The following is a 12,985-nucleotide window of genomic DNA, read 5'->3' on the forward strand; positions in this document are numbered from 1 at the left end:
TTCTTATACGGGCCGTGCCGGGCCGGAGGCACGACGGGCCTGTCGTGCCGGGTCGGACCCGTAAACACAAAAAAAACTCTAAAATTCAGAATTTAAGGATAATATTCAAATTTAGTTTAGATTCAATTAATTATATTTATAATTTTAGATACATACTTAGATAAAGAATTTCAGATACACATAGAAACACATATAACAATTCAGAATACTCTTATATAATAACATATTATCAGTATTATAGCTAAAAACAGACTGACAGTTACAAAATAAATTCCTAAAACGGGCCGTTATCGTGCATACCAATTAACCGTGCCGGGCCCGTGCCTGCACCGCAGGCCAGACGGCCAGCCCAAGCCCGGCACGGCTATCGGACCGGGCCGGCCCGGGCACGGTTCTAGTCGGGCCGGGCCGTGCTCGTGCCGGGCCACGACCGTGCCGGGTCACGGGCCCACTACCGGGCCGGCCCATTTGGACATGTCTAGTCCCAGTGAATAAAAGTCATTCGCGCTGCCTCGCTGGTCTCTCACAGAGCATCTCCAACAATTTCTAATATTTATCTCTACAACTCTATAAGATACAAAATTGGACGTCCACACCTTCACCATGCCCCCGCCCGGTGCCCCCTCGCGTTGTCAGCTCGCCCTCGCCGCGCACGTCCGAGAGAACACCGTGATTCCCTCCCCTAGCCGCCACCATCACCTTCCCCTGATCTGTGCCCTATCCTCCGATGCAGAGCCCCACCACTAGCTCGACCAGCCTCGCTTCCTCCCTCTGCCTCTCCCTCCCAACTCTCTCCGCTGAACCGCGCAGCTCCGCCGGCACCGACGCGGCTCTGTCGGCCACCGCGCCGTCCCTCCGCAGACTCCCACGCGCACCTCCTCGATTGCGCAAAGCCTCCGCGCCTCCGATGCCAGGGCCACCTCCTCCGCGACCGCGCGCCGCCCCTCTCCGCCTTCTCTGCGGCCGCGCCACCTCCTCTCTGCTACATCGACCAACAGCTCAGAAAGCAACGAGCGTTCCAGTGGTATGACATGATCCCACAGAACGCTTTGAGGTACGCAGCAACAGCGACGCTCCCCGCCTCGGCCCTCCCTATTTATCCCTCTCCATCCTCCACACAGAGTAGCAGAGGAAGGAGGAACGAGGAAGGTTTTATAGTTTGGATTAGATGATTGGATGATCGGATGGTAGTAGTTTGGATTGGAAGATTGGATCACATCCTACAGTGGCGTAGTCCACCTCTCCTCTCTGGTTTCCACGAGAAAAAAAGTACCAGCACATTAATTTCAGACTTTTAGTACCACTTATGTCATCAAATCTGTCGTTCAGTCATTCAGTGCTCTGTTCAAGTGTAAGTGTTCAGTACCAATTTTTAATCATGTTCAGTATTACTGCATCATGGTTCATGATGTTCAGTTGGAAAATGTTGACTTTTTTTGTTCTTTGATAGGTGGATCCTCTTTCCCACCAAGTCAAGGTTTGTGAATTCGGGAGTGCTAAAATATTGGTATGTACATCCTCTATGACAACATCAAGAAATATAATATTTTAATTTCAATACATATTTGTAGAATTGAAACTGATAAGATAGTAAATAAATGATCATGCTGCAGATCTTCCACAAGAGAATGCCTCCATAAGCAATGGATAGGCTTCTAGAAAACGATAAAGTACCAAACCATGCTATAGAGTATAGACTGAGGTATTGATTTTCCTTATCTGATGAACCATCTGCTTGGTGCCGTGGCGATCTCTAGGATATGTGGCTTGTTAAAATGATTTTGATTGCTTCATTGGTCACATTAGTTCTACTATCACCATGCTGGCTTGATTAATGGCCTTCCTGACTATCATTTAGTGATCAACTGACAACTGGAGTAACCAGATAACTGACATGTGAGGCACTGGTAAACATCTCTTTGAAGCAAATATAATATCAAGTAATTCATTAAAGTTGAAAATACATTGATCACACATCTAAACTCATTGGGATATTTTTTATGTTCCACTTCAATTTTTCTTGCAGTAGTCTGTTTTCTTTGCAACAAAAGCGAACATCATTCCTGACAATACTCTATTTTCCTTGTATGTTCTGATATAATGTTACATCATTCCTGAATTTCAGAATTAGATAAGCAAACCTTAGCCGTTTTCTTTTAGTTTCCTGTTTTATTATGTTTTAAAACTCCATGTAGTCAGTACAGTAACAATTCCTGACTTATGAAACTTTATTCATCTTTATTTTCGAAATTCTGTTTTGGATTCTTGATTGACTGATATATTGTTACATGCTCATTTGAGATAAGTCAGATGCTATGTTCAGTTTGTAGAAACCTGCACAAGTTCCTACAGGTGTGTAACAAAGAAAATGATGGTTTATACATTTATGAGATATGGTAGTGAGCATCTGAGCGGGTGGAAACGAGCTTGCAACAAACCGAGCTTGGCTCAGGTCGCCCATCTAACGAGCTTGAAAAGGCTGCTCGACTCGCTCCTGGCTCGTTCTGAGCGTCGAGCCAGTCCGAGCCGAATACGTTGCGAGCCTGAGCCAGCTTGTTGCGCTCGAGCTTTTTTCCAACCGATAGTTGTTCCTCTCTGTAAATTCACCTTGTTCTTTCTCAACATGTATGTGAGAGCACCTAGAGGGGGGTGAATAGGTGATCCTGTAAAATTAAACACTAAATAGCCACAAACTTGATTATCAAGCTGTTAATGAAATCAAGCGGCTAAAGAACGCGCTCGTGCGAACAAAGTAATCACAATAAGCAACACACGAGACACACGATTTTTATCCCGTGGTTCGGCCAAGTAACACTTGCCTACTTCCACGTTGTGGCGTCCCAATGGACGAGGGTTGCACTCAACCCCTTTCAAGCGATCCAATGATCAACTTGAATACCACGGTCTTTCCTTTAGAGTATTTTTCCCGTTTTCGAGGAATCTCCACAATTTGGAGTTTCTCGCCCTTACAATTTGGATCACAAAGAAAGCACAGAGTAAGGTTAGGGAGACCAACACAAGCAAGACTCAAGTCCACAACACAACCACGCACACAAGAGAGAAAGTGAGCATACAAACACAACGCGAGGAGTTTACAACTCGAATAGTGCTCAAATCTCAAGAACGATGATCCGATTGCGTGAAAGTGAAGTCTAGGAGTCTTAGGATGTTTCTTGTAAGCTTGGTGTGCTCCTCCATGCGCCTAGGGGTCCCTTTTATAGCCCCAATGCAGCTAGGAGCCGTTGGAGGCCAACTTGGAAGGCCAAACTTGCCTTCTATCGGGTGGTGCACCGGACAGTCTGGTGCACCACCGGACAATCACTATAGCTGTCCGGTGCGCGATCTCCTTCCATATCTGGTGCATCCGACTGTTGGTCCTTGGGGTCAATTGGCGCACCATACACTGTTCGGTGCACACCGGACAATCCGGTGTGCCAGACCCGAGCTGATGTTGGCTGCTCACGGCTAGCCTTTTTCCAATTCAATTCTTCTTGTCATGGTACTGTTTCTAGCACTTAGACAACCATGTTAGTACATAAAACAATTCACCAAGTCTAGAAACATACCTCATGCTTTGATTTGCACTCTTCGCACATTTTGCACATAAGAACTCAATTAATGTGCTGGACATCTAATCACCAAAATACTTATAGAAATTGCCCAAGGGCACATTTCCCTTTCAGTATGCAGAAATCTATGTTGTATTTCTTAAGAAAAATTAGCAAATATTTTGTCAGTAGGGGTAATAAGTAAAAATCTCTACTACACCATATGTTTCTACCGAGGGTGTCCACACTGCGGCGTCACCGCGCCCCCGCCTTTCTCCCCACGCGCGGTAGCATTCGAGCCATCAACGTCCTTCCCCAAACCCCATCCGGCCATCTCGCCTTCAATGACGCCCGAGCCATCCTCCCCACGCGCGGCGCCTCCACAACACCAACGACGCCCGAGCCCCACTATCCCGCCTTCAACGGCGCCCGAACCCCATCCTCCCCACGCGCGGTGCCTCCGCACCGCCAACGGTGCCCCAAGCCCCCGCCACCATGTCCCATTCCCTACGCCACCATGCCTCAGAGGTGTGAAGCCTTTCCTCTCCTCTCCGACGCAGCAGCAGCAGTTGTCCTGCCTCCGTCCCCTGCCAGACCGCTGAAATCCGCTCGGGTTTGGGCTATTTTGTTGTGATGGTAAAGATGCTCGCCCTTCACTCGCTCGGATCCGCTTGTAGAAATCTATATGATTTTTATTGCAATTTCTAATCATAGTGATCACCTGGTTTGGTCATTACGGTTGTTGTGCTTAAAGCTTTCTCATAGTGTACAGCTTTTCCCTCAAAAGGTATCAAGCTGCAGATGTATCTAAAGAAGAGAAAAATAATATCCTGAAAGATTTAGAAAAAAGGAGACAATACATGCACTACGAAGGCATAAAATGGGCGTTGTTGATTTTGAATTACTCACCATTATTTTGTTCTTTCCATTCAATGCACAGGTATAATCCTAGCCTGTGCTGATGGACTTGACTATGGTGTAAACAGGTAAAAGAGTGTACATCTGACAAATCACGTTGGCTTATTTATTGATGTTCTATCTTAATAATGTAAGTTTGGTTAACTGTGCATGCGAATTTATTTTTTCTACAAAATCCACCATCTTCAGAATATGATAATCTTGATTTATTCCTATATCCTCAATCTAAATCTATCAAGGTGCAATTTATTAGGCGGTGAGTGTAATGTACCATTTTATGCTTTAAGGAGTTACTCTATTTTGGGCCTTTTGGCATCTGTGTGTTTTCTTATCTCAATTGCAGTGTATGATAGTGTATAGAACATTGACCAGAAAACTGGAGGCTATGAGCCTTCTAGGTGTTAGTACATTGTGAGAGGCATCCCTACCTGGGTAATTTCTTCTTCTGCTTATGGTACAAACTAATGGTTATTCATGAGTTCATCACAATGTGGAACACAAGGGCTGACATGTTAATTCTCCAAATCTAGGATCTCTGTTACTGGTTGAACGCAATTCAAATTGTGTGTGTAGAGGGTGTGGGGAAGGGCATTCTTTCTATTGTACCTTTTAAAGTTGAACAAAGAAATTAGCTCGTTGATGACTTTCTCTTACTAAGATTGTTTAGCTCTGTTCTTCCTAGCCATGTGCCCCTGTTATCCCGGATTTTCTCTTGTTTATCATAGAGTTGATTCTAAGTTTTAGAAAGTATGTATCCCATCTAGATAGTGTTTCCTGTAGAAAATTTCCCATGCACCGATTTTACTTTTCACTTTTCAGTCTTCTGGTTTATAACATGTGAAAATATGCTCATGTTTTATCCCTCAAATCTGTATCAGTTTGTTTTGGTTACTTTGCTCTGTTCTCATGCTTATGCTTTTTAGGGAGACATCAGTTACATTGCCTTGTTTTGTTGAACAAGTATTTCCTCAGTAAGAATTAAGTCCGAGGAAAATAGTAAGAATGTTGGTTTTTGTTGACCACATGCTTTATAGTCTAAACATTGCAGCTACATGTTAAAATTGTAGTTCCTACTTTCTACCCACTCAATATGCTCAAAGGTTACTGTCATCAATTATTATTGATTAGTTTCTTTGTGTGAAAGTACCAAATGCAAGCTGTGTGCCCATAAATTTTGCAAGTGTGCCTCCTACCTCACATATAGATCAAGTGCACGTAATGTTTCATCCCTTGCTTTAATAAGTTCTTACTGGTTTTTCTTGGTAGGACATGTACATCACGCTTTAAAGACTGTGCACTATGTGGTGCTGATATATATAGAGGGTATTGAGCCTGATGCTGCACTTGAACCTGTTGTTGACTGCTTCAGATGATGGCAGTGCATGCATCATGCTCTTGTTGACCGCTTTAGACCATGGCAGTCCATGAATCAAGAGATCACATGCTGCAAGGTTTGTTAGAGCAGCAGGTGGAAAAGAACAAAGTCATATATGAGGATGTCTCCATGGAGAGAGGAGCTTTTCTGGTGCAGCAAGCCATGGGGGTCAGTAATTAAATCAACTTCCTTAGCCTTTTATATTGAACACTAGATTCTTGAACCTATAAAATTTACACAGTTAATTGTTCTCTATTATTCATGGATCTATTTAAGATATTGATGTTACAACAATGTCTTAACTGTTGCATCTCCTGTCTTTTCACGCCCAAAACATTGAAAGCGCAAAATCAAGACTTACTATGTGTTCAGATGAGCATCAGGGAGGAGTTGAAATCTTTAGAAAATTACTTAGACTTGGCTCAATATTTAAATATTTTAAGAGCACTTAGTTTGCTATATAGCAAAATTACTAAAATGTGATCAGACTTAGTATCTAAAATGAATGGTATGATATTTAAATTACTTATATTTAAATTACTGATGATTTGCTATATCTGTAAGTAGATGACACTTAGTTCATTTTAGCTTTAAATCATACGGTATGATTTAAATATTAGGGAGGAGTTGAAATCTTTAGAAAAATGAAGGTGAATACAACATAATGACATGCATGATAGCTACATAAAATTTGAACATTATGCTTAGCTTTATGTGTTCTATCTATAATGCTGATTTCTACATTTCGTTGGAGAAATCATACATTAGACATTTTCAAGTACTTCTCATCCACTCTTATTTCCTCATCTTAGTTACTACTAATTGTATTCCTTAATTTCTGCAGTAAGGGCAGGCACCAGTGCTAACGAAACTGGGATTTGGGCTGGTGACATTGTAGGTAGATGACGATTTTATTCCATGTGAGTGCAATTTAGCAAATGTTATACATTTGTTTTTAATGTTTTTCAATAAGTAGTGTACTAAAGCCTAACATACAGACCTTAATGTTAGATGGGCAATATCTAGAATAAATAATGAACACGCAAGTAGGATTACAATCTTTCTTTTGGGAGCATAGGCTCTTCTTAGTTCATTTTACTGTTGTTACAACGGTTATACTTCTGCTATATTAGTGCATCATATCCGCAAATTTACTCACATACTCCAGAACTAAATATGCTAATGACTATCTATAGGTCGCATGTATTAGAGATACTGTGAGCACAACAATCGGAAGTTTAAATCAATTTCTTGCTCATAAGTATGTACTTGCAACCTTAACATGACTATTGATTAAGAAAAAAATACTTACAAGCTGACTCTTTCAGGCAGAAATGGCCAAATGGGTGGTTACAAGACATCCGTGATGGAAGTCAAGGGGAAATAAGTCTATAGTAAATTGAGGTTTGAGTCAGGTTTACATCGTATTCCCCTAATAGAGCCTATGGCCTATGGGTCGTATTTATGCGTCAACAACAACAACATCTACTATGGCAGAGGTGGGCCATTTTGATATTCATGTGGAGTTTTATGACATGAATTCCCTCTTCTTCTTTGATGCTTAATATTGTTTCAATGACATAGTAGGCTGATGAAGTTGATGTGGTTATTGATCCAAAAGATATCGACCTTAAAACAACAAGATCTAGTGGAGAAGGGCATCTTCAGCAGTTATGAGGACGTCGAGAAGCTGTTGCAGGCACTGTCCAAGGAGGAGGAGGAGGCCGTGCGGGCGTGCCTGGTCACCTTCTACTAGTCATGTCTAAACGGGTCGGGCCAGTCGGGCGGCCCGGAGCCCGGCACGGAAAAATCCCGACACGAACCCGGCCCGACATGGTGGCTAACGGGCTCATGCCGGCCCAACACGGCAGTCGTGCCGTGCTTGGACCGCATGTGTGGCACGGCGTGCCTGGCCCGAGCACGGCCCGTGGTAGCCGCCGGCCCGTTCACGACCCGTCCGGGAGGGAGAAAAAAATCCTCCTCTGATCTCTCACTCTCAGTCTCTCACACACCGACACCGTCGCTCGTCCCTCTCCAGCTCTCTTCTCTCTTCACCGTCGCTCTCTCTAGTGCCATCGCTCGTCCCTCTCCTCTTGATATGGTCGGTGTTCAAACGGCTCCGGCTCCGACTCCAGTGATCTTTGAAAGGGAAATGTGCCCTTGGGCCATTTCTAAGTATTTTGGTGATTGAGTGCCAACTCAAGTGCTTAAAATGTGAATTTATGCCATGTATGAATAAAGTGCAAATCAAGAGCAAAGGTATGTTTCTAAGTCTTAGTACATTGGTTTTGTGTACTAATATACTTGTCTAAGTATTGGAAACAGGAAGAAAAAGAAAAGAAAAAAGTTGGCTGTGTACAGCCAGAAGGCTGCTTCGGTCTGGAGCACCGGACTGTCCGGTGGTGCACCGGACAGTGTCCGGTGCGCCAGGCTGCCTCGACCGAAGAGGCCGCTCTCGGGAATTTGCTGACGGCGTACGGCTAAAATTCACCGGACTGTCCGGTGTGCACCGGACTGTCCGGTGAGCCAACGGTCGGCCGGGCCAACGGTCGGCCGCGCGATCTGCGCGCGACACGTGGCCAAGCCAACGGTCGGAAGGGGGCACCGGACTGTCCGGTGTGCACCGGACATGTTCGGTGCGCCAACGGCTCCCAGATCTGCAACGGTCGGCTTCGCCATTTAAGGAAAGGAATCGGGCACCGGACACTGTCCGGTGTGCACCGGACTGTCCGGTGCGCCCGATGACAGAAGGCAAGGATGGCCTTCCAGATTTGTTCTCAACGGCTCCTAGCTGCCTTGGGGCTATAAAAGGGACCCCTAGGCGCATGGAGGAGTACACCAAGCATTCCTACAACATTCCTAAGCACCAAGACATCGATCTCACGCATTCGTTTCATTGTGATAGCATCTAGAGCTCTTGTTGAGTTGCGAACTCTTTGAGTTGTGTTGCGAGCTCTTGTTGCGACTTGTGTGCGTGTTGTTGCTCTGATCTTTTGAAGTCTTGTGTGCGTTGCTCATTCTCCCTTTGCTCTGTGTTCTTCGTGAACTTCAATTGTAAGGGCGAGAGGCTCCAAGTTGTGGAGATTCCTCGCAAACGGGATTGAGAAAAAGCAAGCAAAACACCGTGGTATTCAAGTGGGTCTTTGGACCGCTTGAGAGGGGTTGATTGCAACCCTCGTCCGTTGGGACGCCACAACGTGGAGTAGGCAAGCGTTGGTCTTGGCCGAACCACGGGATAAACCACTGTGTCATCTCTGTGATTGATCTCTTGTGGTATTGTGTTTTGTTGAGACTCCTTTCTAGCCACTTGACATTTATTGTGCTAACACTTAACAAGTTTTTGTGGCTATAAGCTTAAGTTTTACAGGATCACCTATTCACCCCCCCCTCTAGGTGCTCTCAATTGGTATCGGAGCCGTTCTCTTCAAGAAAGGGACTAATCGCCCGAAGAGATGGATCCTAAGGGGAAGGGAATCGTGATCAACGACAAGGAAAAGGAGTCCTTCGTCAACGAGCCAAAAGATGACAAATCCAACGACTCTGGCTCGGGCCACAGACGTAAAGATGGGAAGAAGAAGAAGACAAGACGTATCAAGGAGATCGTCTACTACGACAGCGACGAGTCTACTTCTTCCCACAAGGACGACGACTACGACAAACAAAAGACGGTTAACTCAAACTTTTCTTTTGATTATTCGCGCATTCCGCACAGCTCAAATGCTCATTTGCTCCCCATTCCACTTGGCAAGCCTCCTCACTTTGATGGAGAGGACTACGGATTTTGGAGTCACAAAATGCGTACACACCTATTTTCTCTCCATCCAAGCATTTGGGAGATTGTGGAAAGTGGAATGAAATTTGATAGCTCGGATAGTCCTTCGTTTATTAATGAACAGATCCATAAAAATGCACAAGCTACTACTGTGTTGCTAGCCTCTTTGTGCAGGGACGAGTATCACAAGGTGAGCAGCTTGGACAATGCCAAGCAGATTTGGGACACCCTCAAGATCTCTCATGAGGGGAATGATGTCACCTTACTCACCAAGATGGAGTTGGTGGAGGGCGAGCTCGGACGATTCACGATGATAAGGGGCGAGGAGCCGACGCAAACATACAACCGGCTCAAGATCCTTATCAACAAAATAAGGAGCTACGGAAGCACGCGATGGACGGATCACGACGTCGTCCGCCTAATGCTAAGGTCATTTACTGTTCTTGATCCTCATCTCGTGAACAATATTCGTGAGAATCCCAGGTACACGAAGATGACGCCCGAGGAGGTACTCGGAAAATTCGTAAGCGGGCGGATGATGATCAAGGAGGCAAGATACGTGGACGACGCCTTGAATGGACCGATCAACGAGCCTCAACCCCTTGCTCTCAAGGCAACAAGAAGCAAGGAGGCGCTACCTAGCAGGGTGGCACAAATTGAGGCGGTCGGACTTAATGATGAAGAGATGGCCCTCATCATCAAGAGATTCAAGACGGCGCTTAAAGGTCGCAAGGGACAGCCAAGCAAGACCAAAGCCAAGGGGAAGCGTTCGTGCTTCAAATGCGGTAAGCTTGGTCATTTTATTGCTAACTGTCCCGACAATGATAGTGATCAGGACCAAGGGAACAAGAGGGAGAAGAAGAAGAATTATAAGAAGGCAAAGGGCGAGGCTCATCTTGGCAAGGAGGGGGATTCAGACTGCTCCTCGTCTGACTCCGACAATGAGGGACTCGCCGCCACTGCATTCAACAAGTCATTCCTCTTCCCCAACGAGCGTCACACTTGCCTCATGGCAAGAGAGAAGAAGGTAATCACTCGTAATGATGTCACTTATGATTCTTCTAGTGACGATGAGTCTAGTGATGATGAAATAGATTACTCTAGTTTGTTCAAGGGATTGGATAGAAATAAAATTGATAAAATCAATGAATTGATTGATGCCTTGAATGAAAAGGATAGGCTTTTAGAAAAGCAAGAGGATTTGTTGTATGATGAACATGATAAGTTTGTAGAGGCGCAAAAATCCTATGCTTTAGAAGTTAAAAGAAATGAAGTGCTTTCTAGTGAATTATCTTCTTGTCATGAAAACATTGCTACTTTAAAGAGTGTTAATGATGACTTAAATGCTAAACTAGAAGTAGCTAGTAAATCAACATCTTGTGTAGAAATTGTTGAAACGTGCACTAGGTGTAAAGATCTTAATGTTGATGCTTGTAGTAAACATCTAGTTTCAATTTCTAAATTGAATGATGAAGTGGCTAGTCTTAATGCTCAACTTAAGGCTAGCAAAAGCGAATTTGATAAGCTAAAATTTGCAAGGGATGCCTACACGATTGGTAGACACCCCTCAATTAAGGATGGGCTTGGCTTCAAAAGGGAAGCCAAGAACTTAACAAGCCATAAGGCTCCCATTCCCGCTAAGGAGAAAGGGAAGGCCCCTATGGCTACTAGTGCTAAAAAGAACCATGCCTTTTTGTATCATGATAGGAAAAATTCTAGAAATGCTTTTAGAAGTTATGATGCTTTTGATTCACATGCTTATGATTCTTATGCTATGACTGCTTCTAGTTCTCATGTTGTGCATGATAGAAAGGTTGGTAGAAGAAATGTTATTCACAACATGCCTAGGAGAAATGTTGTTAATACTCATAGGAAAGTTCATGGACCTTCTACAATTTATCATGCCCTAAATGCTTCCTTTGCTATTTGTAGAAAGGATAGGAAGATAGTTGCTAGGAAGTTAGGGGCAAAATGCAAGGGAGACAAAACTTGCATTTGGGTCCCTAAGGATATTTGCACTAACCTTGTAGGACCCAACAAGAGTTGGGTACCTAAGTCCCAAGCCTAAATTTGCCTTGCAGGTTTATGCATCCGGGGGTTCAAGCTGGATTATCGACAGCGGATGCACAAACCATATGATGGGGGAGAAGAAGATGTTCACCTCCTACGTCAAGAATAAGGATTCCCAAGATTCAATTATATTCGGTGACGGGAATCAAGGCAAGGTAAAAGGGCTAGGTAAAATTGCAATCTCCAATGAGCATTCTATCTCTAATGTGTTTCTAGTGGAGAGTCTTGGATATAACTTGCTATCTGTTAGTCAATTATGTCATATGGGATATAACTGTCTATTTACAAATATAGATGTGTCTGTCTTTAGAAGAAGTGATGGTTCACTAGCTTTTAAGGGTGTATTAGACGGCAAGCTCTACTTAGTTGATTTTGCAAAAGAAGAGGCTGGTCTAGATGCATGCTTAATTGCTAAGACGAGCATGGGCTGGCTGTGGCATCGCCGCTTAGCACATGTGGGGATGAAGAACCTTCACAAGCTTCTAAAGGGAGAACACGTGATAGGTTTGACTAACGTACAATTCGAAAAAGATAGACCTTGTGCAGCTTGTCAAGCAGGTAAACAGGTGGGAGGAGCGCATCACAGCAAGAATGTGATGACCACTTCAAGACCCCTGGAGCTGCTACATATGGACCTCTTCGGACCCGTCGCCTATCTGAGCATAGGGGGAAGTAAGTATGGTCTAGTTATTGTTGATGACTTTTCCCGCTTCACTTGGGTGTTCTTTTTGCAGGATAAGTCTGAAACCCAAGGGACCCTCAAGCGATTCCTAAGGAGAGCTCAAAATGAGTTTGAGCTCAAGGTGAAGAAGATAAGGAGCGACAACGGGTCCGAGTTCAAGAATCTTCAAGTGGAGGAGTTCCTTGAGGAGGAAGGGATCAAGCACGAGTTCTCCGCTCCCTACACACCACAACAAAATGGTGTGGTAGAGAGGAAGAACAGGACGCTAATCGATATGGCGAGGACGATGCTTGGAGAATTCAAGACCCCCGAGTGTTTTTGGTCGAAAGCCGTGAACACGGCTTGCCATGCCATCAACAGGGTCTACCTTCATCGCCTCCTCAAGAAGACTTCGTATGAGCTACTAACCGGTAACAAACCCAATGTATCTTACTTTCATGTATTTGGAAGCAAATGCTACATTCTAGTGAAGAAAGGTAGAAATTCTAAATTTGCTCCCAAAGCTGTAGAAGGGTTTTTGTTAGGTTATGACTCAAATACAAAGGCGTATAGAGTCTTCAACAAATCATCGGGTTTGGTTGAAGTCTCTAGCGACGTTGTATTTGATGAGACTAATGGCT

Source organism: Zea mays, chromosome 4, assembly GCF_902167145.1.
Source record: "Zea mays cultivar B73 chromosome 4, Zm-B73-REFERENCE-NAM-5.0, whole genome shotgun sequence".
Lineage (NCBI taxonomy): Eukaryota > Viridiplantae > Streptophyta > Magnoliopsida > Poales > Poaceae > Zea > Zea mays.